This window comes from Canis aureus, chromosome 34, assembly GCF_053574225.1.
Source record: "Canis aureus isolate CA01 chromosome 34, VMU_Caureus_v.1.0, whole genome shotgun sequence".
NCBI lineage: Eukaryota > Metazoa > Chordata > Mammalia > Carnivora > Canidae > Canis > Canis aureus.
Genome location: NC_135644.1, coordinates 26,457,456 through 26,482,622, shown reverse-complemented (window position 1 = coordinate 26,482,622; position 25,167 = coordinate 26,457,456). Strand labels below are relative to the sequence as shown.

The 25,167-nt window shown below is 36.7% G+C and overlaps 1 protein-coding gene across 16 annotated transcripts in view; it reads left to right on the top strand.

Moving 5' to 3' along the window:
* PKP4 (plakophilin 4) overlaps positions 1-25,167 on the top strand; it is a 233,909-nt gene that overhangs the window by 73,105 nt on the left and 135,637 nt on the right. The gene's annotated exons all lie outside the window — the stretch shown is intronic.

The following is a 25,167-nucleotide window of genomic DNA, read 5'->3' as shown; positions in this document are numbered from 1 at the left end:
TTACAAACTTAAGTGTATATTTGCTGGAATATCCTTTCAGAAATCAGTATCAGCAATTCAGATGACTAATGATGAGAGTAAAGAAATATTTCATACCTCATTATTCTACTGTTTGCTGTAACTTAAAGCTAAACATGCAGAATAAAAAAATACTCCAGAATGATATTTGACATTAGAGCTATGTTTTCAAGAAAAATTATTTCATAGCTTACTCTAATAGCAAGATATATTTTCCTTCCCCCACTGAAACTTGAAGTTTCCAAAACATTCCACAAACTAAAAATTTGAGAAAACACACAAAAAAATTATAGTCAGGATTGTTTTCGTTTTCTACCAAATTATAGATTATCCAAGCTTTTCTCACCTCTGAGGTGAGAAAATGAGGAAGAAAGGACTCTTTTCTTACTGTACTTCATAGTTGTAGAGATTTGACCCAAGGAGCTGTAAAATGAGACTGATTTATTTGGAGCTCTTAGCATATTTTGCATTTTAGTGAAACATGATGGTAAATTTATCAAAATGCCCAGAACTGACGTAAAGCTAGAAACTGTGTTCAGTAAACACAGCTACAGGAACTTTGCATTTGTACCTTGAAACCAGATGATACCTTACATGTTGAAGAAAATTGGAAAACTATCATGATTTTGGCACTGGAATTCCTTGACAGTCTCAAATGACTTCAACATTCTGTCTTTTGGGATAAATAGTGTTCTGAATGAGTATGTGCTGGGAAATAGCATGAAAGGTTCCTGTTTCTGAAGATAGCCTAAAGAATGCAGGTATTTGATATTTATGAGAATTACCATATATATCCCAAATTATTTAGTTAGTGGGAGGATAAACTCTACTCTGATATTCCTGTTCTAAGAATTTGAATCCATTAATATGTTTGCAGTTTTCATGCTTAATTTCTTTTAAAATTGTTTATCAGTGCTCAGTACTAAGCATTTCGTTTAACCCAAGACACCATATCCATCTCTTGTTCCAAAATAGTCACCTGATTTTAAATAGCCAACTTGAGCTTCTGTAGAACTTTTGTGCTGCCATGCAAGATCCTCTAATTTCTTTATAGTTGGGGTAGAAATTTCCTTTTTTGGGGGGGGGGAGGGGGTAGAAATTTCTTAGGGCTTTCCTGAAATGGCACTCCCTATCATCTGCCCAATGAGACAGCACAGAAAAGTCAGGAATAAAAAGCTAGTTAGTATTCACCTTATATATTTGATTTGAAAATAATCAGAATGTGACATTCTTAATTGTATTAGGCCCAAGTGAAATAGTTAATGTCCTTGATCATGTCTTATGTCAAAAGAATAATCTTCTGGGTGGGATATATAATTTTTTTTTAAGTTTCACTACAATGTAATGTTCACAGCCATGGAGTGAAAACATGAACTGCTCTGACCTCAAAGAAAAGACCTTGTTTGATGGCAGCCATGTCTCAGGAAGGATGTTTTATTGGGGTGCAGAAAGAAGAGACGTTTAGTGCAACTGAGTAGATAGCCTGGGTTCCTATCCTGCACGTACTACTTTCTGTGTAATCTTAGGAAGATTACTTAACCTCTCTGTTCCTTCGTTTCTCATCCATCTGTAAATTGGTGACAATGGTAGTTATTGAGGATATTAAATTAACCATTATAAAATGCTTACAGTGATGATTGACACTTAGTAAATGCTCACAGTAAAGGTTAATGTTATTTTTTTTTTAAGATTTTATTTATTTATTCATAAGAGACACAGAGAGAGAGAGGCAGAAACATAGGCAGAGAAGCAGGCTCCCTCCAGGCTCCCTCCCAATCCAAGACTCATTCCTAGGCCCCAGGATCATGATCTGAGCCGAAGGCAGACGCTCAACCACTGAGCCACCCAAGTGCCCCCCAAAGGTCTAATATTACTATTTTAATCGGCATTTCTACCTAAGAAGAAAAGGCTTCTCTTAGGAGGAACTGGTATTTTTGTTTTTAAGTATATGTGGGGATTCCGTGAGCCTTCTTTGGACATTGATATGAAGATAAAACAACTTTGTCAAGGTTGAGCTATGTTTATGCTATGACAGTATTTTAATTCTACATGGCATTCAACTTTCAAACCTTCACCTTGCTGGTCTCACAAATTAGAACAGTTTTATGTATGTATTATAAGAAATCAAGCATGTAAAAATAAATTTCACCAGCATGCTGATTTAGTGCAACCCAAACATGATGTCAAAGCACTTAAAGAATTGGAAAATAATGTCTTTTAACACACACCTGAATTTTTTTTTTTTTTAATTTTTATTTATTTATGATAGTCACAGAGAGAGAGAGAGGCAGAGACACAGGCAGAGGGAGAAGCAGGCTCCATGCACCGGGAGCCCGATGTGGGATTCGATCCCGGGTCTCCAGGATCGCGCCCTGGGCCAAAGGCAGGCGCTAAACCGCTGCGCCACCCAGGGATCCCCCACACCTGAATTTTGAGAGGAAAAGTTTGGGTTCTTCTTGAGTAAAGCAGTCTCATTAGCAAAGCATTAGTCTGTTAATATCTGAAATTGGATTTTGGGTGTCAAACCACAATTATATCTTACTCTACTAGGCCACACTTTCCTTAGGGTCCCAAAGACAGAAGCTGTTCCTTATTCCTTGACAAAATGTTGACATTCACATTCTCTCTCTTTTGTAAAGTGATAACCTTCTATGTTGATGTTAGTTACTTAAGTGCATACCTGCCCAGTGACAGAAAAAATCCTTGCTCTTTGGCAGATAGAAAGAAGGAGCCTACTTGTGTTCGAGCATTGTCTCTTTGTGAAGCCACTTGTACCCCAGCTGAAGTCAGATCTCTTCTCCTCTTTAGCACTTTATAACAGTGCTTTGACTCTTATTGTATGCTCCCTTGGATTATATGATCAGCTACCTGATGACAGAGCCATGTTTCATACATTGTTTCATGCATATGTTACAGGCTTCTCCTCTAGAGCCTTTAATAATATTAGACTTGCAATAAACGATTGCTCAGGAAGGGTGTGGATGAATAATACTGGCTCTCAGGTTACTTCGTAACCAACCTAACTGTTTTGTGAAGATAATAGGACCTGTAGCCACATTCATAGAACATTACTGAGCAAGAGAAGCTCACAGATAGCACTGAGAAATGGAGCTACTCAGCCATATATTCTTATCCTTAAGACAATTTGAATGGAATGTATCCATATTGACCTAGGAATTAAATCTGATCTCTACATGGAGCAAACTAAAATTTTATTTGCTATTAGTTGTCAAATAATGACATAGATGTTATGAATTTCACCTCCCATCTGTCCAACTTAGCTGAAAATTAAGTGTGCAGAAAGGAGGACGTGGTTTATCTTGGTGATGTCACAAAATATCCACCAGCATAATATTTACCAAGTGATAGAAGTAACCCCTGAGGAAATCTCTTCAAGGATCATGCTTTAAGAGAACTAAAAATCATCCCATGGGAATAACAAAATAATGTGATCTTTGAATTCAAATCTGAAATTACATGAAGTGCCAATTAAACATAAGCCACTACTTGGCTATAATCAGAATCAGCATTGGTCAGGTTCTCCTGTTCAGCTCAATTCCAAATAAAGATCCAGGAGTCCATGATGAATACAGATATTGGAAACAAGAAATATTTTTGTGTATCGCAATGGTTTTCAAGTATCTGGCCAATTTAAGAATGGTCTGGGATCCCTGGGTGGCGCAGGGGTTTGGCGCCTGCCTTTGGCCCAAGGCGCGATCCTGGAGACCTGGGATTGAATCCCACGTCAGGCTCCCGGTGCATGGAGCCTGCTTCTCCCTCTGCCTGCGTCTCTGCCTCTCTCTCTTTCTCTCTCTGTGACTATCATAAATAAATAAACATTTAAAAAAAAAAATAAGAATGGTCTGTGCCTAGCTTAGTATCTTACATGTAGTAAGACAAAGAAATACGGCCAAATGTGCCCTCAAAGGGCCCTGCTTCCTTTGAAATCCTTAGACTTAAATGATTGAGTTCTCCTTGAAGTGGTTGGTAAATATTTGGATGCAGTAGAATTGGAATTTGATAAGACACTGGCTACTCATCCAGAGCTCTGCCACTAGCCCTGCAACTTAGATGTGGCAGTGTGCTACCTTCATAGGTACAAAGAGCCAAGGGCTGAGAATAGGACCTTACCATCAACTGGTAGAGTATATTGTAGTTTTGTTTTGTTTTAAGGATTCTATCTATTTATTCATGAGAGACACAAAGAGGGGCAGAGACACAGACAGAAGGAGAAGCAGGCTCCCTGCAGGGAGCCCAGTGTGGGACCTGATCCCTGGACCCAGGGTCACGCCCTGAGCCCAAGGCAGACACTCAACCACTGAGCCACCAGGTGTCCCGATATTGTAGTTTCTATAACTGATAGGATGTAATCAGGATTGTAGAAACACTCTTTGAAAGACTATATGGCCTATCATAGGGTTAAAAAGCATATTTCATGGCTCTATGTAGGATGCAAGTTGGTTTGTATTCTGCAGAATCACACATAATATTTATTACAGTCTTTTATCTTGTCATAAAATAGCTTGCATAATTGAAATCTCTATTTGAACTTGGCCATAGTCAGGCACTCTCCCATTCTGCTGTTCCCTCAAAAACCGCACTCTCATATTTTTGGTTTCTGATTTAAGAAGTTTGGAAATGACATTTAAGGTCTAGGCCAATCTAGGTAGCATGAAATCGTAAGCACAGAAGAACAGATTTGGTAAAACATGCTCATTTTATGTATGCTTTTCTTACTCTGGTGAAATCCTGAATTAGGTACTAATTGTTATTTTTGATGAGTGAAAATTGCATTGTTCTTTACTGGTGAGGCTCTCAGAAGCCTCAAGACAATATTTTCTGACTTCAGTGAAAATTTCAATTCTACCTTCGGTGTATCTGTATTAACTTAAGTGATATTTAAATATCAAAGGCTGAAAGGAGAGTCATTAAAGATCCTTAATTTTTAAAGATAGAATAAGGAACTTTGGAGCCAACTGTGCCCTATTGATATCACTTCATTTTTACATGGATATGTTAGCTTCAGTAATTACACACCCTTCCTGTATGGCGGAATGCCCAGAACTGAACAAATTCCAGTGCAATTATTTACTTTATTCCTCTGAAACTGAAACAACTCAACTGTTGTGCACCTGCCTTTGCAGCTTCCTTTTATTTGGCCCCTAAGTTTATTTACAATGAAATCATTCTCTGACACACCTCAACCACATGCAGAAGACGGAATTTTTATTTGAACTGTAAACAAGCATAGTTTTTTGCTTAGCTAAAAGCACTGTAAGTACAATGCCTAAAACTTCACATTTTTCCCGTTAGTAACTTAATCATTTTCCTACTGGTAACTGAATTATCCTGGGAGTTGTAATTACTGTGTAACATATAATGAAGTCTTCCATGCCTGAACTGCATCATCAAACACAAGGTAAGATTGGATCTTTTCTTAGCGATTTCTGTAGGATCATCAAGTTTTACAGCTATACCTCCTTAATATTATGGAAATGTGGTTCAACATGAGGTATGAGGTCAAGTGGCAGAGCTCTTATGACACTATTTGGCTGTATTCAAAAATTCTGAATCCTGCCACTCGGTTTTCAGATCAGTCCTCTTAAGTTGTGTGTGCTGTGGTTAGAATATAACGTTTCTTTTCCGTGTGTTGATGGTGAGGGTATCTTCCATTTCAGGTATCTCTGTGGTTAAGGAATACAACAGAATATGGCCAACAGGTTTATTCAGGATGTGAATGTATGCAAAAAAAATTGCCCGTCAACAAAAAATTAGACTGCCAATTTAGCTAGCAACAAGTTTATACACTTTGTGATAGCTTGATAAATGATCAGCTGGACCTGTTCACAAAGTTGCCCAGTCTTACATGTCCCAGGAGTACATCCTGAATAACTAAGTATTTGTTCTGTTTGATTCAGTTGGAGACATCTTAGGTTTGTTCAGACTTTAGTTTTTTAAGTTTTGTTTTGTTTTGTTTTGTTTTGTTTTGTTTTGAAGAGCTCTTAAATCCTAGGAATTTGAACAGACTCCGTCTGGCTTTTCACACATAGCTAGATCACATATGCAAGCATGAAATATATAGTAGGTGCCCAAAAATATTTATTGGTTTAATGAAATGGGAATGTAAAAATGCTTACAACTCCCTGTAAGTTAGCTTTAGTGATTGCTTTTAACTAAATAAAAAAATGTCGATTGAAAGCCTACTGTGAGCCAAGCACTCTGTCCAGGAAAGGGAGGGGAAGGATAGTAAGGAGGCCTAAGAAGATGATCTGTAGATGATCTCTTCTGATTCACTCAGAAGAATGAGAGGCACAGACCATATTTATACTTCTATATGAAGTAATTGGTACAGTATGAATATTCATTAATGGAACCACAAAATCCAACAATTTGTGCTTTTGCTCCTTTTTTAAAGCAGGCTATAGATGTGTATTATATCAGTTTTATGTAAATTTGCTAACTTAGGCATTTTTAACTTCAATTTTTACCGTCGAATTAGCATTACCTTTCTGTTTACATTTGAAAGTAATAGAGTATTTTTCCTTTATTAACACTGAAAGTTAAGCCTGACTTTGTATACTTAAAATGATAATTTCCTTTTCAGTTGAATAACAATTCCTGTTCAGAGTTAAATTATGAATATATGAAAAATTTTTTCCCCTGTACATGCAAACCTTATGCTATTAATGTTGAAATGAGTGACTGCTGAGTTGGTGAGATTAAATGGGTGACAGGATCGTTCAGCACTGAATTCTCTGCACTGTGTGATTGTTTTTCTTTTTAGAATCATTTCTGGAGAGAAGAATATGTTAGAAACATTCTTTTTCCCTCAGGTCTAACCCTGCAGTTAATCCATAGCTATAGCAAAACAGTCTGTCTTCATGTGCAAGTGCTCTCAATTTCTCAATTGCCATTTTTGTTACTTCTGCAGAAATGGGCCCATATGGTCTTACTGTGTCTGTTTATATATTATGAATATATTGTTTCCAAAGTGATCAGATATGCTTGTACGTCAGCAAAGTAATTTAGGTTATGATTATTTCACTCTAGACATTCCTAAGTTTTTTTTTTTTCAAGTAGTTCAAAGACAGATCTTTGTCTTAGCTTATAGAGTCTTAAGAGTTTTTATGTACTCAAACCTTAATACAGGGGTTGCATGTAATAGAAATAGTCTGCAAACACATTGAAAGACCACATTTAAAAAAAAAAAAAAAAGAACACATTTTTGAAACCTGAAGATAAATGTATGTTATCCAATTAAACTCTATATAAGTCATATTTCAGATATGAATGTGGCTATCATTAATTGATAGATAATTGATAGATAATTAATTGAAAGATAGTTTTCTTAGAATTGAAATCTCTTGGCTCTTGAAAGAAAATGTAATTTTCCTTTAAAAATTGGAGTTCAAAAAAAAATTGGAGTTCAAGGCATTTTTCAATGTATAGGCTCTTTAATTTATGTTTTAATTTGCATACTTTTACATAGGAAAATTGCTAAAGAGCAGCATAACATCAGAAAAGTATTCATCATATGGTATCATCCTCTGTAATGGAAATATATCTGATTTGCAAGTTCTTCTAAAATCATTCCTAAACCCTAAATAAAGATAAACCTCCTTAGCTTACTATTAAGGCTTACTATTTCCTTTGTACTTGGCATATGTGCATTCTGTTATTCCTGTAGAAATTCCTTTCCATCATAAAGTTGATGTAAACTATCAGTTTTCCTCTTTGCAAGTATTTTCATAAATTGTTTTATTTAAAAAATAGAGAGCCTGCCTTGCACTTGGCACCTCCTTTTTTTCATTCATGACCTTAGGTGCCTCCTATGTTTCCTGCTTGAAAACCATAACTGCTATAAGGGGAGAAGCTTGTTGGAGTATTCCCATTGCCCTGTTTTCTCATTTGTTTCTTAATAAGGTGAATATTGTTTCCTTTACATAATGGAAGCGCTTCACAGCAGGATCTTGATTTTTCTCTTATTTCAGTTAGCAAAGTATAATGAAAAATGAAAAAGTGAATTCTTATTAAATTATTTTGTAGAGAAATGTATCTTAGTAATTGCTACTGTTGGCATTATTTTAAGTTGATTGATGAGAAGATTTGATGGTCTGTAGGTAAGAATAGGAAGATTTAGATTTGTATAACTAATGCATACTGAACAGAATGCTGTTATATGTGGCTTATTTGATTTGCAGCACAGAATAAAGAAAACATATTTTACTGATGTGAAACTATTTTATTTGGTTGAATTTTTTTTAAATTTCTGAACTCTTGATAAAACTTTTTGATTTCCCATTAAAACTATGAAGATATTCACCCTATTCTCAGAGTTCTCCTCTTGTAAGGCCAGTAGAACAGCATTGAAAAGAATAGTCAGTGAATTATCTATGCCAGTTCTGCCTTTATGATCATATAGACTGACCCAACATCGGTTTAGGGGGTTTGCTGCTTTTTAGTACAGCCAGACTGCTGTTTTCTTCTCTTCCTATCATCATCACTGCTAACACTACCACTACTGGAAACAAATGAAAACTTTAGAAAAGATTTTGTCATACAGGTAGAATGTAAGAATCAGTGAACTCTGTGGAATAGAAATCTATTAGGAAACTAATAGCTAACATTATAATTTATCATGTGCCAGGCATTGTGCTAAATGCTACATATGGAGGATCTCCAATGTTCTTTATCCCAACTTCATAAGTTAATGCTTTGAAAATCTCCATTTTTTGGCCACAGAACTCTGGTCCAAATTTCTTTATTCCATGCATTTTTGTACCTTATTAGACTTGGTGGGAAAATATATAGTCTTAAGTGATACAGGTAAATAGTTTCAGTAAATTTTTTTAATCCTTAAATTAGCCATGGCATTTTCTGTTGCTTTTAAGTAAAAATCCTGAATTATTTAGATAGTTGTTACTATTGCCCCTACTTAAAGGGAAACTGAAACTCAGGAAAGTTGATTAACTTGCCCAAACTTATGCAGTTAATAAGCAGGGAATCTGGGATTCGTATTCAGGCAGTTAGGTTACAGAGATGCTTACTAGGCAATTAAAATCTGCAGTGGAAGCAATAAAGAGAAGAATGGATACAGAGGAAAAGTGAATCACTGACAGTCACAAGATTAGTTGAGAAGTTATCTTGGAATATAAAGGAAAAGAACAAAAAAGGATATGATAAATGTTACTAGACATGGAGGATATGGAAAATAAATCTAACATAAGCATTGTGAATGTTCTCAAGAAAGATTTTATAGTAGCTAGAACAAAGACAATGCTTAATTTTAAAACATTTTTTCTAAGCTGAAAGTAAAGCTGTGAATGTCCAGATTTGAAGGGGTCATCACATTCCAGGCATCACCTATGAGACCAGTCTAGGAATAACCTTGACAAAATTTTATATTTACAAAGATACAGGAGAAACACCTACAAGAAGCTATATAAAAGAAATAATTTATCTGCAAAAGATAAAATCAGACTGAGAACTAGCTTTGTTGAAGCAGTAGATATAAGAAGAACATAGAGCAATGTGTTCAGAGTGTTGAAGGAAAAATGCTTTTAATCCAGGAGTTTTACACCCAGCTAAATTGTCTAATATGTGAAGGATTAAAAAGATATTCTCAGATATTCAGGCTCTCATGAGATATAGTCACCTTTGTACCTTGGTATCCTTTCTGGTAATTAAAGATGTGTTTTCTTCAGAGAGTAACTGAATTTAAGACTCACAAATGAGAAATTCATGTTATAAAATAACTAGTGCATCTTTCTTTATTAAGACTCCAAACCAAGACTCCAAACAACCCTTGATTAAGACTCCAAATCAAGACTTGTTACATGTTATCAATTAGATTTTGCAGTTATTCTCTTGTGCTCACCTGCTGCCTGTGGTCCACAAGCTACATACTCCTTGGATGGATGGATGGATGGATGGATGGATACATACATACATATGCTATTCTGGTGACTGCCATTTTTGGCCATTGTTACTATTCTGATTCACTTTTGATAATAGTAGCTAAGCTGCTTACATGTTTAGACAGTCCACAGGGAGAATACCCAGTCAGTGCAGAGTTCAAGGAATTCAGTGGCATTTTTCATTGTCTCAGCACTTAACAATGTTTTACAACCTGTAAACTTATATTGAATGACTTGAGTCATGGTTTATTGGCTTATTGAATTTGTAAAGACAAAAAAGAGAGAGAAATCTGCAGTTTGAGCTGGAAACAAATTCCTATTCTTATCATATTTCTTGGGCCTATTTAGTAGTATTTTAATTGTACTTAAAATATCAACGTTAGTAATATGATCTTAGTTATGTTGATATATACTCACTTAGCAAAGGTCTTGTAAGGAAATTCCCAAAGGTGTTCTGGACTACAAAGGATAGGATTTGTATCCTTAGCACCAAACAAGGTAAGCAACAGAAGTTGAGTGGATACCTGTTGAATGTGTGAATAAAATAAATGTAATCTGTGTAGAGTAATTACAAATGAGTAAGGAACAAGGGGAGTATTTGATATTAACATAATTGACAACAAAAGGAGTATAAATGACCAATATGCACATGAAATAATTTTCTCAACTCACTAGTAATCAGAAATATGAATTAAAATAATGGGAATATATCTGCTTTATGTTGCCAACTATTAAAGATAAAACAGTGCAAGTGTTGTGATGTTGGCAATTTCATGTAGTTTTGGTCGGAGTAAATTGACACAACCATTTTGGAAAGCACTTTAATAATCTGTGGTAAAGGCCTTAAAACTGGTTCTATCTTTGGTTCAGTAATTCTGATTCTGGAGATCCAGTCTAAAGAAATACTTACTGTTAACACAAAGATATTAATTATAGTGATGTTTCTAATATCTAAAAATTGACAACCTAATTGCCCAATATGAGTAGAATGATTACATCATAGTATATGTATATGATGGAGTTTGCACAGCCATTAAAATCACATTTTTAAAGAATATTTGATGACCTGCAGGGTGTTCATAATACAAATGAAAACATAAGTTATCTATGTGTGTAGAATCTTGTTATAGAAATACATATGTATATATGCACATGTGCACTCAATAATACAGGAGGTACTCGTAAGTAGATACGCTTTTCCCTTTGAATTTTCCAAATTTCTTATAAAACACATGTAGTGCTTAATAAAAATTCTAAAGTCACAAAATAATATGACCTAGGAAGGAGGAAGCCTTTATAAAAATGACAATAAAAAGTTACTATAGATTATGGTTGACAGAGAAGGAAAGAACAGACATTTTTATAGGTTGTAAGATGTGGAAAACTTGTCAGATCAATCATATTTGAAATGGAAAATTTTGCATGATTGTCAGTTTTCAGATCCAGAACAGTGTCAAGGCAGTGGTTACTAAGCTCAGGAGCTCCCACTTCTACCCCTGGTTATGTTGTGTAACTTTGAACTTTGAGTGAAAGCTCCTGTGTCCTAATAATGTCTTTAAGTCTTATTAAAATAGTAAGTACTCAACAAACATTCACTACAATTGAGATGATAAAAAAGTTATGGAAGCAACATATTTTAGCCCAGGGCCACTTAGGAGGGTCCTGGATCCAGAATGAGGTATACTCAACAGGGTGGTCATAGGCTAAGACTTGACCCATGGAAGGAGTTCCTAGCAAAGGACCAGTCAGGGGTTACGTGCTGAAGGGCCCTTATGTCATGCTGACAAAACTAATGGGAGGGGTCAGTGTCTGTCTGGATCCGCGGAGATATGTGTTGTATCATCTTAAAATAATTTTGCAAATTCAACTATTTGCAGCTATCTTTAGAGTAATTTTAGGAATGTCATTAAGAAATTCCTTAGATGGGGGATCCCTGGGTGGCTCAGCAGTTTAGCACTGCCTTCAGCCCAGGGCGTGATCCCGGAGTCCCGGGATCGAGTCCCACATCAGGCTTCCTGCACGGAGCCAGCTTCTCCCTCTGCCTCTGTCTCTGCCTCTCTCTCTCTCTGTGTCTCTCATGAATAAATAAATAAAATCTTAAAAAAAAAAAAAAAAAAGAAATTCCATGGGTACATCTTTACTAGTTGCCTCGGAGGGAATTCTACCGAGTGTCATTAAGTAAAAGAAGGAAGATGCAGAGAGGTGTAATAAATACCCATGTTTTTGGACTGCCCCCCTCCAGGATATAAATTCCAAGGATGCTTTCCACTGTATTTCCAGAGCTTAGAATAGTGTCTGGTACTGATCAGCTCTCAAGACTTGTAGAATACATACTTGTTGAAAATGTTTGAATGTTTGTGGAAAAGAAGTAGGAAACAAGACACAAATACACTAGGCACATCAGACTCACATTAATTACCTAGGAAAGGTGAGGGAGTAACTAAGTACCCCTGCCCAAAAAGCAGTGTAGGAAGGGCATTTCCGGAGTAAATAGTCTCTTCCTGACATGTTTATGATAGGTTTTACCTGATTATCTTTTCCTCGCTATTAGAAAAATCCGTTCTGGAGAAAATCAGTAGTCAAAAGAGATTGTTCAGAAATGGGTTTGTTTTCCAGAGTAATAGTGGTCCTTGATCTTAATCAAAACCACACTACACTTAGGGTTCTTCTGCATATGCAGATAGATATACAGTTGACTCCAACCCCACAGCCTAGTGACAGCAGACTGACTATATCTTGAAGTGATGTCACACGTTTTTGTGGGGGGTGGAGATCATCTGTACTGACGTGACTATGTTTCCTAGCTTTTAAATGCTTCTAGCTATATTTCATTGAAAATGTAGCTTTGGTGAGTCATGTCTAAAACCGAAGAAATACTGTGCTTTTACAGAGAAGTTGAGAATTTGTCACTGCTCTGGTCTCGCCTTCCATAACCTGAATGCGGTCCAAAGCCACTTTCCATCACTTGGGCTGATATATTTGACCTGGCAAACTCAGGCTGGTGTACCCCAAATGTTCTCTCATGATATATTCCTACACAAAAAGGTAAATGTAGTAATTAGGACTGTCTTATTTTATGACTAGAACTATGCAAAAAAATATGGAGCCATACCTAGTATAATTCTTGTGTCTGGAAAATAACCCAATTTCAGAGTTGTCTTTCCCAGGCAGACTAGAAATGCACAAAAAATGAGTAGACTGGCCACAAAATATTGCAAAACACAAGATCCAGTTTGTTATTCTGTGGTTATTTTAGCTAGCATTTCGACTGCCCTGAATAAGTTTTTAAACATCTCGAGGAAACCATGTTTCATTACAAGTACCTTGACAGCTCCAAAAAAATGTCAAATGGCCACCTGAGAGCCCAGGACAGGGAGTAGGTAAGGGGTAACAGCAAGGAGAACCGAGCTCCAGTTACCTTCAGTTGGATGATTTGGAAGGTGCTCCTGGGTAGGCTGATCATGATCAGCCTATCAACTAGAGCATCCTCCCAGCCTACCTGCCAGCCCACCCCTAGCATCCTCTAGAAGAGGCACACAGAGCCCTGGGAGCTTCAGTTTGTCCTAAGGACATATGTTTAAATGAGGTTACCCTCATTATTTATGGTAATAATCTGGTAATCCTAACTCAGTGAACTCTTAATAGAATTTCACTGTACTCTTCTAAAGATTTGTTTATTTTTTTAAGATTTTATTTATTTATTCACGAGAGACACAGAGAGAGGCAGAGACACAGGCAGAGGGAGGAGCAGGCTCCCTGCAGGGAGCACGATGTGGTACTCCATCCCAGTGCCCTGGGATCATGCCCGGAGCCAAAGGCAGACGTTCAACCACTGAGCCACCCAGGTGTCCCAAGATTTCAGTTGTTTTAGAATTCCTCTAGGAATTGGTGGGAAGAATGTAGGTATTGATGTCCAACCAACCTGGCTTCAAATCCAGACTCCCACAAATAATTTTATGATATTGGGCAGGCATCCTTAACCTCTCATAGTCTGTTTCCTCCTCTGTAAAATTACAGTAATAATGTATAGGTTGTTGATTGTATATTTAAAATGCGGATAATGGTGGGTACTTAATAGATGGTCAAGTCCCTCCTTAGAAGCAGAGCTATCTCAGGTGTTTCATGAATAATGACACTTTCTCTTTTGGGGAGTTTTTAGTGATAAAGCTGACATTCAAATCTAATTGCTCTTGAAATTGTTATAGCAAAATGAAGCCTCTCACCCAGTGTGGAGTATTATTTACTCTGTTGCTCTTTATTTCCTGCAGAGCATTACATTTATTTTCCATCTTTATCTACCAGAAATTTTTAACTCCCAATCTTCCAGTTTTGTTTGGTGAGTTGAGAAAATCCCCATTTTTTTTTTTTTGTTAGAATCTGCCTTAAGACTCTTCTTTACCTGAAATAAATTTGACATTTTGTAGTCTAAAATGATGTGATATGGTTATTGCACAAGAGCTCTCTGTTGGATCTGAGGAGCCATTAATTGTTTTGAGAATATGAGCTGTGACTGGGTAGAGGCAGTAAGTTCTGATTCACAGTGCAGGATGATGTGCTCAAGCAATCTGGTGTGCTCCATCATAACATCGTCACAGAGAGATGGCTAATGTTCTATTTTGAATCCCTTAAAGAAGATTCCCAGCCTATCCTATCAAAAAGAATCCAGGAATTAATTTCCTGAAAGCTTTTAATATTTTCTATTTTTTAATACTAGATCCCAAGTGCTCTGTTGAGACACATTATGTTCAGTAAGTCTTTGTCTATAAGACATATACACAATTCCTATCAAACAGATGGCAGAGATAAGAAAAGTTAAAACATTACAAATAAAATGAATACCAAACTCTGATTGGACACAGCAGTGCTGACTTGTGTTTCTTACTGAGGGCTAAAGAATAGTGCTCCAGTGCTATGGCATTTATTATCTGTACACCAAGCACAAATTATTGACGGTTCTTAACCATCATTAATATTTATTGAGTACTAATGTGCATGTTAAGTACTTTGTACATATCATCTCACATAATCCTCACAACCATCCTATGATAAGTCTGTTGCTATTGTTATTCCTGGTTTACAGATGAGGAAGGTGAGTCATAAAAGAGCTTGTGGAACACAGGTCCTCCAGAATGTTAATACCATCATCCACAGTAGAATCCTTTGTTCCTAGAATGGGACCTGCTGCATAATAGGTACTGATTTTGTTTGATGACCAAACTTGCTTATGTTCACAGTCTGGTTAGAATCCAGAGACTGACAAAAGGTTCAGTTCCAGGAGACTGACCATAAAGCCTACAGCTTGAACTTATTTCATTTTTCTGCTCCTCTCCTCCTTCAGTCAGCCCTGTATTAGACTGAAATAGAGACCATGATCCCAGCCCATTGATCACCATCCAGTGAAGATGCTCAAAACCCAATAAAGGTGTTCAGAATAGCCTCTGCTAAGCTTTAGAACAGGAGTTGAGGCAGGTACGCACTAACAGTCAGCTCTGTCATAAATATGTATTCACTGGGCTTCAGGTTTACCTGATAATATAATGAGACAACATAATAGTGTGTCCTAAACAAGATAGAAATATAATCTCTCTCATGAAACGTTACAGAGAGTAGCAGTCCAGAGTTAGCCAAGACAACATTGCCACACAGTTGCCTTCTCTGGGTCTGAGTTAGCTGCCAGTCTCATTAGGACCTGGCTGGTAAGTAGGGGTAAAGAACCAGGGGGAACGTACATTCCCTTTGGAGAACACGATCTAGACAAGGCTTGGTCTTAAGAGCAAGCAGCCCCAAAAGCTGGGAATGCATGCTCCAGTTGAGCAACAATGGGATCATCGAAAATAATTATTAACAACTGTCAGTCTCCCTGGGAATAGGGTGGGTGCCCTGGCACCTGGGCCTTGTTGGCTCCTCACTCTTTCAACCTGCCTTACTGTACCCTTAGACTCGGCTGTGCTGTACTAGATGTTTCATGGTAGGTCCATAAAGGACCAGAATCAGTCATTACATTGATTTTTATATTTCTTGGAAGATGATTTTGTTTTTCTATTTAACATTTGTAACAAAGAGTAGCTATGAAGAATAGACTAAAACTTGGTTCCCTTGTGTTCTCAGTAAACTTTTAATATGCTTCAAGTTTGTTTCTCCTGTAAATACTGCTTAAATTTTTAAAAATCCTCATATTGAATTTTTCATGATATTGCCATTCTTGTAAAATGATAATAGAAATTAATTTTTTTTTAAATCTCATTTTAAGCTTTTCACGTGTAGGAGAGGAAAAAGTTTTTCCTTTTTTTGGTGAAGGTTACTCTAGCTGGCTTAGGAATTAAACTGACCTGAGACAGATTAATAGGAAAAAAACCCAAAGTTTTATTACATGTATGTGGAGGCCCAATAATGAAATTGAGACCCAAAAAAATGACCAAGGCAGGCAGGTTTTAGATATTTTAGAAAAAGAGATGTTAAGTAGTGAGGAATTGGCAGGATAAAGAAGGCAGATGCTTAGGAACCTTAATTAGTAAGGAATTCAAAGTGAAATTTGGGCTGATGTAGTAGTGGTAGTTCAGTAGAAAAGTAACAAGGTTTATTTCTATAGCCTTTATAGCTTTAAAGTCCCTGTCTCTGGTCATTTTTCTTCTTGGAACAGGGTGGCACTTTTCATATGGAAGACATGTTTCCTGTTTCAGGAAGCAGAGTCTGAGTATCCTTGCACTGTTTCCCAAGTAGCTTCAATTCAGAATGATCACTATGCACATTTTGCCCTGGGCTACTATACATGCTGTTATCTTGAAAAATAGTAATGTAAATTGCTGAATGTGCCCTCTGTGATAATCAATGTTGCTATGAGATCCTAAATGTTTTGTATCTGTTTCTTTACTTCCATTCCTTGCTTTTGGAAAAATCATTATATTACCACAGCGTTTTAAATTTAAGTATTTTTTATAATACGATCAGGTTTCTCTCCAGAGAACTCGAGTCTCACATTATATTTGTAAGTACGTTGAATGTACTTCCCTCATTACTCAATAATTCCCTCATTACTCAAAAACTTTTTCCTTTACAATTTATTTCCTTTTTCCAATTTATAATTGGAAATGAGTAAATTTCAAAGTATAATCTCAAATAAAGCAAATTGCTTTTAAGAAAACAAGACATTGTTTAATTCAAACATTTTAATCCATAAGAGTAAGAAAATTATCTATTTTATTCAACTTCTTATTCCCAGTACCTAGAATAGTGCCTGGTACATGGTAAATACAGTACTCAAATATTTGTTGACCAAATCATATTTAACTTTTTAAAGTTTCCCATTTAAAAAAATAAAAAAAAATAAAGTTTCCCATTTTTAATCTATATGCCCCAAACTGTAACATAAAACACATAAAATATCTTGAATAGCAACTACCCCCCAAATACTCAGTATGTCCACATACTGCACTCATGCATACACATACACCCCAGTTATGCACGTACCCATGCATTTATTTAAATGTCAGGCTACTGGCAAATTCAGCCCTTTGAAACATACTAAAAATTACAATTAAAATGTCTCTCAATAACTACATGGATCCTATATTTTACTCTTTAGCCCTTCAACTTCATTCATTCTAATTTAAAGTATTTAATTTGGTTATCTTTGTATTTTTGTAGAATATGTTTTAGATATGCAAATTTGGGTAAAGGATGGGGGGAGGGGTGATGAGAGGGACCAAATGTCAGGAACAGAAAGAGTGGAGATCAAAATTAGAAGGGGAACAGTGGTAGCACCAGCTGACATTTCTAAGTCAAGAAAGGAGACAGCAGCTTACAGGCATGTCCAGTGATTAATGATGTCTTCATCTTGTGAGTGTTCATAGTGATGCTCTTAATTATCAAGAAAAGTGTGTATGTTCTATATATCCTATTTAACAAGTTAGGGAAAAGTATAATACCTTAGGAATATTTGAAATTAGAAAATAAATTGGCATTAGAAGGATAAGCTTTGGATACCCAGAAGTTTTAATCCTGTCAACAGCTTTTTAATCAAAGATGACAGAGAAATGAAAAATGATTACATAGTACAAAGGATCCAAATAAACAGTTTTTCAAAAGAATGCATTAGGAAGCCATAACTAGGGAAAAACTCCACTGAAGGACTAGATTAGTTCTACCCATCTGGTTATCCTCACCAATAGGCAGGGTAAGATTTTTATGAGAGAAATATAATTAGTGCTTACTAAGCACTTACTATGGGTCAGATGCTGTGCAAGTGCATACCTTAATTCCCCATGGCCCTGGGATGCCTGGGTGGCTCAGCAGTTGAGTGTCTACTTTCGTTCGGTTCAGGACATGATCCCAAAATCACCGGATCGAGTCCCATATCGAACTCGGATCGAGCTCCATGCTGCTTGCATGGAGCCTCCTTCTCCCTCTGCCTGTGTCTCTGCCTCTTTCTGTCTCTCTCATGAATAAGTAAATAAAATCTTTAAAAAAAGAAATTCCCCATGACCCTGTAATTTAAGCATTATAGGGATTATTTCATTTTAAATATGAAGAAACTGAGTGTAAATGGGTTGAGTTGCTGCTAACGGTCACACAATTCATAAGCATTTAACAGACATCTTCCCCTGTCCCTCCACTCCCATTCCACCACCGGTTGCTGAGCTTTTGTTTCTTGTCCAGGGTTCAGGAGAGCCACATTTAGTTGAAACATAACCACTTTGTAGTTGTGTGACCCAAGCCAGACCATGAAGTGTTCCCAAGCCTTAGTCTGTTGAATGATGGGGATAAGAGTAATTAGTTGACTGCCTACTGCAGAGGGCATTATGAGACTCATGAGAATAAAAGTATGTAGAAATCCTCCAAGCTGTAAAAATTATTGTTCTAAAACTTTGTTATGATATCCTTATAGTCCACAAAATGACAAAGTTACTTCCATTTAGGAAGTAGTATAATATAGCATTGTGGACTAAGAAATAATGGGTAATTTAGGCCTCAAATATTTTCAAGTTAGAAATCTTAATTTGGTTCTCCCTACCATAAACACTCTCCTATTCTACTTTCACCACCACCACCCTTAATTAAAAAAAAAAAAAAAAAGTCCTGGTTATATTTGTTTCATTCCATTGATATGTAGGCTGCATAAAGGAGACAGTGACAGCAATGAAGAATTTGCTTTGATTGGTGATTCCTTTTGCTCTGATTAGTGAATGTGGTTTGAATTGAACATGCCACCAGAAGGCAAAAGGTCCTGTATTCACATGCAGTCATCCATCCAACTCAGTATATACACATCTATTTTCCATATATAACTAAATGTCAGACAAGTGCACATTCATCATCTGTTGGAACTTCAGAACAGCAGAAACCATGTCATGAAAAAGCCCTCATTGCCTGCAAGTGGAAAGAGGGAATGGTAACTTTTAAGGAAGTTGGAGCTTAGTGATTGAAATTCAGCTGTCCGACTAGGCTCCTTCTGCCCTCAGGGCTTTTCATTCAGAGGACCAGGATCTAGTTCTGTCCTATGTACATGAATACACAGTATGATTGGGCACCTAGAGTTCTGAAATTTGTAGTCTTCAGTTGCGAGCATGAAAGAGAGCTGACTTAGCTTTCACATTTATTCAGGAGCCACAGGACACAAGACAGTTGAGAATTACTTCTGATCTGCTCTTTGTTTCCTCTGGAGGAAACCCTTATTCTCCCTTTGGGGGCTTGGCTTCCTCGCCAGGCGCCTGGGCCTCCTCACCCTCGCCCTGTATTCCCTCACTTTAACAGCTGTTTCCTTTTCCTGCTTCCACAGTTTTGTCCTTTTTGCTCTTCCTCCAACTCTCCAACAGCGTTGTTTCCTATTGTTTGTTCAAAGAAAGGGAGGTAGAGAAGAGTTTTTAAAATTTGAGGTTCGGGTGAATCTGTTCTTTTAAGTTGAAAACTGATAGTTGGCAAGTGCCCTTGTTACACATTGCAGAGCACTGATAAAATCTCATGAGTTTAACATCACAACTATTATGAAGTCTAAGCGTATTCAGGGTTAGGATTTTCCTAATTATACCTGCATTCAGTTTACAGCCTTCATACTTACTTAAACCCACCTCCAATAGTTCATCATCATATCTGAGAGCAACTAGAGCTATTCATTTATATATATTTGTGTGTGTGTGTATTTACTAGCTAGGATCATGTTTGATTCAAACCTGATACTGTAGCTTTTCCTGTCTTTAACTGTTAATGAAATTTTGTAAGTGCATTGCATGATTTAATTAATGTTTATAAAAATTCTTTGAAGGTAAAATCTCTCCATGAATGTCAAGAATTATGATTGCTTTCTTCATGTAATTCCCAGGACTCAATTTATAGTTTCTCACATGATCAATCAAGAAAGGTTTATATGTAATACTTTTGACAGTATTTCAACTTAAAAGCATATTTTTGGTTGAGGTGGATGCTGGATTATTCTTGCTGCTTTTAATCCTGAAAAAAATGAACTGTGTAAACTCAGATTAAATTGATATCTCTTCAGTCCTTTATACTGGAATACCTTTTGACGTTTGAATACTACCCATCAAACTTTCCGCATTAGACTGTCAGATTACTTATTAGTTATATACTGAATTTGTGTCACTATTCTGGGATTTATTTGAACTAAATTTTATTTTAGAAGAGAATTCTGTGATACTCTAAATGGTATTAAATAAAATGAATAATGAGATTCAAATATCTGTCTTTTTAGATTCCTTTGCTATGTGAAGTTTTTGAATTTTGTTTTTGGTTTGTTTGTTTTTTGAGATGAGGGGAGAGGGCGGGAGAGACTCTTAAGCAGGCTTCACGCCCAGCACAGAGCCCAATTTGGGGCCTCATATCAGGCCTCTGAGATCATGACCTAAGCCAAAATCAAGACTCGGACACTCAATCTACTGAGCCACCCAGGCATGCCTCCTGCCCAGTTTATTTTTTGATATAATTTTGTTCAAACATCGTTTTTCGGGCAGCCCCAGTGGCGCAGCAGTTTAGCGCCGCCTGCAGCCCATGGCGTGAGCCTAGAGACCCTGGATTGAGTCCCACGTCGGGCTCTCTGCATGGAGCCTGCTTCTCCCTCTTCCTGTGTCTCTGCCTCTCATTCTCTCTCTGTGTCTCTATGAATAAATAAATAAAATCTTAAAAAAAAAAAAAACATCGTTTTTCTCCAGATTTTTGTTTTATTCTCCTTGAAAGATTGTAAGAACTGTCTCTTTTATCACTATATTCAGAGAACCCTGCAAATAAGAAATGCTTAGGTAAAGATGGTTAGATGGAAACAGTCAGCACTGCACATTTAAACTTGATACTTTTGAAGTCTTCTTTACTATGTAGTCATAAAATACTTGGAAATTTTGTCGAACTTAGTATAAGAGGAAAGGAAAGTGAAATTTTGGGGGGAATAAATAGGTGCATAGATAGGGCATGGGCCAAAGAGCCACGCAGTAGACAGCCTAAATGAAGTATTATATTTAACCTAATTTCACTTTTGAAAAAAGGATTCCCTTTAAGGCAGTGCAGCTTGGTGGATAGAAGATAGGCATAGAAAAACATCATGGGGAGCAGGAGGGGGAAACAGATAATAAATAAAACGCAATGGAGTACAATTTATGGATAAATGGTATAAAAATAGGTCTGAACAGAAATGGAGAAATGCAATAATGGCTGAAAAAAATCAAAATTGTGATGGTTAAGGGTAAGAAACGAGTTGGAATCACAAAGCACAAGGCCTAGAGTAAGACATGGACTGCTTTTATTTAATTATTTATTAATGTTCATTCTGTCACTGTACATTGAGTAATTTTAGAAAAGACATGTGACTTCTTAGCATTCCAACTTCCCTACTGACAAGTGACTGACCCAGGATGATATGGCATGGCAGTTCAGAGAATAGCCTTTGGAGTTTGGCCAATCATGAACTTTGAACTCATTTTTAAATGGTAAGTATTATATCAGGGTAGTAAGTTATATATAGCAAGTATGTTTCAGGAATTTGATCTAGAGAAGTGCTTATAAAATGCAGATTTGTATTTCTTTGCATATTTTATTTTATTTTTAAAAGATTTTATTTATTTATTCATGAGAGTGTGTACACAGAGAGAAAGAGAGGCAGAGACACAGGCAGAGGGAGAAGCAGGCTCCTCGCAGGGAGCCCAACATGGGACTCGATCCTGGATCTCCAGGGTCACGCCCTGGGCCAAAGGTGGCACTAAACTGCTGAGCCACCCGGGCTCCCCTCCTTGCATATTTTAAAGAAGACAGATTATTAAAGAACTTCAAATATATCTAAACTTTTGAATAGTACATGCAACATTACTCTTAAAGCAAAATCAGCAAACATTACAAGAAAACCACAAATCACTATCTCAGATAAATATAAATGCAAAAGTCTTTTTCAAAATATTAAGTCCAATCCAACAATATGTAAAAACTTAATCTGTGGGGCTCCAGGGTAGCTCAGTCAGTTAAACATCTACCTTCGGCTCAGGTCATGGTCCCAGGGCCCTGGGATCAAGCCCCATGTGGGGCTGCCTGCTTCTCCCTGTCCTCCCCACTTGTGCTCTCTCTCGCTATGTCTCTCTGTCTCTCTGTCTTTCTCAAGTAAATAAATGAAATCTTTAAAAAACACACACACAATCCATTATGACCAAGTGTGGTTTATACCAAGAATGCAAGGTTGGCTTAGGATTTGAAACCTAAGCAATGTAATTCACCACGTTAATAGAAGGATGGAGAAAACCTGTGTTATTATCTCAATAGATAAGAAAAAACATTTGATAAAATTTGACACTCAATTATAATGAAGTCTTTCAACAAATTAAGATAAAATGTAAATGTGGAAAAACTAAAATTTAATGATGAAACACTAACGACTTTCCCTTTTAAGATTTTAGCCAGTCGGGGATCCCTGGGTGGCGCAGTGGTTTAGCGCCTGCCTTTGGCCCAGGGCGCGATCCTGGAGACCCGGGATCAAATCCCACGTCGGGCTCCTGGTGCATGGAGCCTGCTTCTCCCTCTGCCTGTGTCTCTGCCTCTCTCTCTCTCTCTCTCTGTGACCAAGAGAAAGAAAGGAAGGAAGAAAGGAAAAGAGAAAGAAAGAGAGAGAGAGAGAGAAAGAAAAGAAAAGAAGGAAGGAAGGAAGGAAACTAGCAAATCTTAAAAAACAAAAACAAAAAAAAAAAAAGATTTTAGCCAGTGTAGTAAGGCAAGAAAAAGAAATAAGAGACACATAGATAGGAAAACAAAAGTAAAACTTTTTTTCCCCCAGAAGTCCTGATTTTGTATGTATAAACTCCGAAGAATGAGAGTCAGCAAATTATAGCCAAATTTGGTCTGTCACCTATTTTTGCATGACCTGTGCCTAAGGTGGCTATTACATTTTTTTTGCTGGTGCGGGTATAAAATGGATACAACCATGTTGGAAAACACGTTGGCAGTTTGTTATAAAATTACTTATATGCTTATCATATGACCTAGCAGTTCTTCTGGGTGTGACCCAAGAATGAATGATATATGTCCACACAAAAACTTGTGTGTGAATGTCCATAGCACCATTATTTACAGTACCACCAAATTAAGATTTTATCAGTAGGTGAATAAATAAGCAAAGTATCTTATGTTCATACTGCTCAACAACAAAAAAAGAAATCACAAACAACATGGGTAAAGTCTCAAAAATATGCTGAGTTAAAGAATTCAGACGTAAAGTACATTGTGCATTATTACATTTACATAAAATTTTAGAACAGAGAAAATTAATCTATAATGATAGCAAATCACAATTGCCAGGGAGCAGTACCACAAAGGAGTTAAGGCAGTGTTTAGAGGGTGACGGAATTCAATGTTATTTGAATTGTGGTTCATTGTTGTGTACATATAGTAAAACCCATCAAACTACACCTTTAAAATGAATGTGTTTTATTGTATGTAAGTTATATTTCAACAGAGTTGGCTTTAAAGGTAAAAATATAGGGCAGCCCCGGTGGCCCAGCGGTTTGGCTCCGCCTTCGACCTAGGGTATGATCCTGGAGACCTGGGATCGAGTCCCACGTCAGGCTCCCTACATGGAGCCTGCTTCTCCCTCTACCTGTGTCTCTGCCTCTCTCTCTCTCTCTCTCTGTTCATGAATAAATAAAAAAATAAAAATAAAGGTAAAAAATATTAATCTTTTTTATTTTTTATTAGTATTTTTTTAAAGATTTTATTTATTCATTAATGAGAGACCCAGAAAGAGAGGCAGAGACATAGGCAGAGGGAGAAACAGGCTCCATGTAGGGAGCCTGACGTGGGACTCGATCCTGGGACTCCAGGATCACACCCTGAGCTGAAGACAGTCATTTAACTGCTGAGCCACCCAGGGATCCCTATTAACCATTTTTAAAATCCCACATGACTTAGCTTAAACTAGACACTGAACTTCACAAGGCACAGATCCTTTGGTAGACTTTTTTTTTTTTTTTTTTAAACCTCCAACATGCAGCTTGGTACCAGGCACCCAATAAATATTTTTGAGCAAATGCTTGAGTGAAAGATAGGAGCAAGGTGACATAATAGGCTAGGACTAGAAGAACAGAGTTCAAGTCTAGCAGAGGCTGGGTGAAGCTTTTGGATATAAAATTTTTGTTTTAGATTTGTTCATCCTAACATTTATTTTTCTATTGGAGAGGAGTGTTTGCAATGTAATCTGCAATGGCTGAAATCATAGATAAAGTCTTTTAGATGGCAGACAGGGATTCAGACGATTAACTGTGGAGTACTATATATAAGAAACGATTTTATTGAAATAACGTAAAGAAGCTTGTGTTGTAGTTTTAATCAAATCAAGCCTGACTCATCCATTTGAGGGCAAGATTACGGAAATAACAACTTATGTGCTTCAGGAGTATTTTAAGTATGAAACAGTTATATTCATATTTACTTAGGAAGAAACAGAATTGGTGGATAAGTAAAACTTTAACCCTGTGGGAAAATTTAATATTTGTATTTGGCTTCTCTGTGTTAGCGCTAAAGAAATTGCTTTAGGTTATACAACTCCATAAATGTTACATTTCTAGTATTACCAGAAGGGTATTTTTTAAAGGGGAGAATCGTGTTTTATTTTACATCTGAAAAATAAACTTGAATCAGTGTATTCTGCTTTTTAATCCTTTAAAATGTTATTGTAGTACTTTTCTGGAGTTTTAGGAGAAAATTCTCAGTGGCCTCACACCTACATCCTTGTAAGGGCTGAGTGGTTTGGTTGAAG